The sequence below is a fragment of the Sarcophilus harrisii genome, chromosome 2 (assembly GCF_902635505.1).
Source record: "Sarcophilus harrisii chromosome 2, mSarHar1.11, whole genome shotgun sequence".
In the NCBI taxonomy this organism is placed as follows: Eukaryota; Metazoa; Chordata; class Mammalia; order Dasyuromorphia; family Dasyuridae; genus Sarcophilus; species Sarcophilus harrisii.
In genome coordinates, this window is record NC_045427.1 from 578,458,873 (window position 1) to 578,462,928 (window position 4,056).

At 39.3% G+C, this 4,056-nt stretch overlaps 1 pseudogene across 1 annotated transcript; it reads left to right on the forward strand.

The window, feature by feature from the left end:
- The first annotated feature begins 1,538 nt into the window (after positions 1–1,538).
- LOC100933767 lies at positions 1,539–3,219 on the forward strand (annotated as a pseudogene). The gene has a single exon (XR_004231370.1). The product of XR_004231370.1 is annotated as a protein disulfide-isomerase pseudogene (transcript).
- Positions 3,220–4,056: the final 837 nt, after the last annotated feature.

A 4,056-nucleotide genomic window follows, 5' to 3' on the forward strand; every position in this document is an offset into this window, starting at 1 on the left:
ATTAAGAATTCCTGGTGAAAAAAAACAGGCAATTTTTGTAACAAGGGTAACTACTATTTACTAATTGATTGACTTAAGATTTCATCTACTTGTGACCAAAATGTCAAGAATTACCAAGTTAACATTTCTACAATAATTAATTTCAGTGTATATTTCCTATACATTTTGTGTTCATCAATAGAAGCCTTCCTTCCTTCTTACAAATAATGTTTATTAAATACTATAGGTACTGGGCATTGGGGATACAAAAAAAAATAATCCCTCTAAGAGCTTACGTATTATTGACAGGCACAACGTAAGTCAATACAGAATATCTACAAAATAATTTTCAGGTCAGTACACTAGTAATTGGGGGCAACAGGGTGGATATTATACAAGAAATAATACATATTATTATTAATTAATTAATTATTGCCTCATCACCACATTAATTAACACACATGAACCTTGAAGAAAACTAGGAGATCAGAAAGGATAACATTCAAGGTCCAGAAACAGGAGATGGAATATTATATATGGGAAATAGAAATTAGGCCAGTTTGGTTGAAATGGAAAATAAGTGAAAAGGAATAATATATAAGAATCTGGAGAGGTGAACTAGATACCAAATGGGGTCACAAAGATATGAATCCCACTGTCACAGACCATAGAATGAATGTCAGACATGACTTCTGGAAGCAGTAAGAAGCCACTGAAGCTTATTGATGCATGCAGTGACAGACTAGTCCAGAAGACTCAAATTGAAACGTAACCCTCATCTTCTAACAGCAAGGCAATGAACTTCAAATGCAGAGGGAGCTATATTTTTTTTTTATCATATCCAATATGGGAATATGATCTACTACACTATGCGTGTTTGAAGGTTTTCATTTGGAGGAGATTCTTGGTATTTTTTTCAATGTGCCAGTTAAGTGAGAGAGGCAGATTATAAATGTATGTAAAATTAACCTAGTTTTAAAAAAAAGAAAATCACTTTGTCAGCCAAACAGAAGATAAACTGGAGCAGGGGGGAAATTGAGGCAGAGAGACCGATTAAAAAGTCATTCAGCAGTTTTGTAAGAGATGAGGGCCTGAACTAGATATATAAATTGATAGAAGGGAATAAAATAATAATAAATAAAATAAATATAAAAGGGCAGCATATATAGAAATGTAAATGATTTGAAGAAAACGCATTGCAAAGCCCCGGCTCACCACAAGCTGTATCAGCAGAGGTCAGATTTTGAAGCTGGGAAAGACGCTAGGCTGCTTTAATCCAATTTCCTGGATTCTTGCGGAGAAAGAGTTGCGATCTCCAGACCTCCGGGGCTTCGCACGGTGTCTCGCAGGTAGTAAGCTACAGAGCCGTCATTCAGAGCCGGGGGGTCCGATTCCAAACGCGCGCTGGTCAGTGACAAATAGGAGATGGAAGGGCACTTGGCAAGAGGCTGCTCTCGAGCGCACGTGCAACAGCTGCTTTCCTCCTTTCGAATGGCCCGCGGAGATAACTGTAGCTGCCTCGCCCACTGCCGACCCCCACAATCTACAGTCCTTCCTGACCCCCAAGAAGCGCTGGGAGCTGCGCTCTCCTTTTCCTAACCCTGGCCGTCTCCACCGAGGTCGCAGACACTCCTGAGACCGAAGAGGAGGATGATAATGTGCTGATCTTAAAAACGAGCAACTTCAATGAGGTGCTGGCCACCTGTGACTACCTCTTGGTGGACTTCTATGCCCCTTGGTGTAAGCCCTGTAGAGATTTGATACCTGAGTTTTCCAAGGCAGCGGAACAATTGAAAGTCGAGAACTCTAATATCACATTGGCCAAAGTAGATGCCACTGAAGAGCACGATCTAGCAGAACAGTTTAACATTCGAGTGTTCCCTACTATCAAGTTATTTAAAAATGGAGATGCATCTTTCTCTAAGGATTATACAAACGGCAGAGAAGCTAAGGATATTGTGGAATGGATGAAGAAACGAATCCAGCCCTCTGTCATTTTGCTGGAGGATGCTGCTGCTGCAGAGTCTTTAATGGTTTCCAATGAAGTTTTTGTTTTAGGCTTATTCAAAGATGGTCAGTCCTCCAATGCTAAGAATTTCTCAGATGCTGCAGAGTACTTCGATAACATCCCATTTGGAATGACTTTCACCGAAGACGTCTTCACCCAATATCAATTGGATAAAGATAGCATTATTCTTTTTAAGAAGTTTGATGAAGGTCGAATCGACTTCGATGAAGAGATTACAAAAATGAATGTAGTAAATTTTGTCAATCACCACCAGCTGCCCTTGGTCATCGAGTTCTCCGAGGAGACTGCCCCGAAGATTTTCGCAGGTCAGTTGAAAACACATTTATTATTGTTCATGCCCAAGAACAGTCCGGATTATGAGGACAAAATGGACCAATTCAAAAAAGCAGCTGAAAGTTTCAGGGAGAAAATCCTATTTATCATCATCGATACCAACAACAATGACAACATGGGTATCCTTAATTTCTTTGGCTTGAGTCAAGAAGAGTGCCCAACAATGCGACTCATTAGTATGGAGACTGAGATGGTCAAGTACAAGCCTGAGTCAGAAGAATTAACTACAGAGTCAATAGAGGAATTCTGTAGGCAGTTTTTGGAGGGCAAATTCAACTTCCATTTGATAAGCCAAGATGTGCCTGATGACTGGGATAAAGGGCCTGTTAAAGTGTTGGTTGGGAAGAACTTTGACAGTGTTGCTTTTGATCCAAGAACTAATGTCTTTGTGAACTTCTATGCCCCTTGGTGTGGTCAGTGCAAAAAACTAGATCCCATTTGGGAAAAACTGGGAGAAGCTTACAAGGATCATGAAAATATAATCATTGCCAAGATGGACTCATCAGTTAATGAGGTAGATTCTGTTGTGGTCCACAGTTTTCCCACACAGAAGTACTTCCCTGCAGGTATTGGTAGAAAAATCATTGAATACCATGGGGTAAGGACACTAGAAGGTTTCAAAAATTTCCTAGACAATGGTGGCCATGAGGGACTAAGGGAAATAGGTCATTTAGAAGTCCTAGATGAAGCTGAAGAACTCGAGTTAGAAGATCAGAATGAACAACAACAAGATAATGCGAAAGATGAGAAAGACAAGATCAACATATCTCAAAATTAAGACATTGCACTATGGGTTATACCAATCAAACCGGAAATGGATCTGAAGGCTTGTAAGATTCCCAACTGAAGAAGAGCATTGATTAAAAACCCAGAGTGTGTGTGTGTGTTTTATTTTAAATAGTACACCATCTAGCCTTAATGTCAACTTGAATGGCTTTTCCTCATTGCTTTTTCAATTTTTGAAAAGGGAATTGTCACTAGTAACCAAGATCATCTGGGTGAGCCTCCTATTCTTGCAGGGAAAGAGTGGAATGGATATGTAATTTCCTTTGTTGTACATGAGTTTTATCACATATTCTGGTTTAAAGTGGGCTGTAAAGTTAAAAGCATGATTACTATATTTTCAAAACCGTTTGGTTTATATCACACTTGCAGTGTCTCTTACAAAAGTTTATGCCATCACTTTTAAAGAACCTTGTCCGTAGGGTTTTTAAACACATCCAGTAAATCAATTATAGGCTTAGGCTGTCAGATAGTATCATTACTTTGTTAGCTGGACCTCTCTAGAATCAAATAGTTCTCCAGATCATGAGGGGAAGCCACTAGGCTAAACTCAAAGAGTCTTGCACCTTCTCAGCAGTGTTAACTTGACTGAATGTTCTTGAATTTTCCTCTCAGAACTGGGTGGGATGATAGTCTAGTTTGGTTTTTGTGACAGCAATCAGTGGAGAAGAGGAAGATAACTAAGTAGCCTTCCAGGATCATATTCATAAACAATGGCACTTCCCATTTTTCTGAGACAGACTGTTCCTTTTCTGGTGCAATTCTTAGTGGTTGTTGGATACATTGTTAAGTGTAAGAGGTGTAGGATACAAGACCTACTTGATGGAGTAAATCAGGACTTATGATTTGCAGAAATTAGACTAATAATTGAGCAGGCATAGGCCAAAGATGTTTGAGCTTAATCAGAATTGATAGCATCATAGATTTAGAGT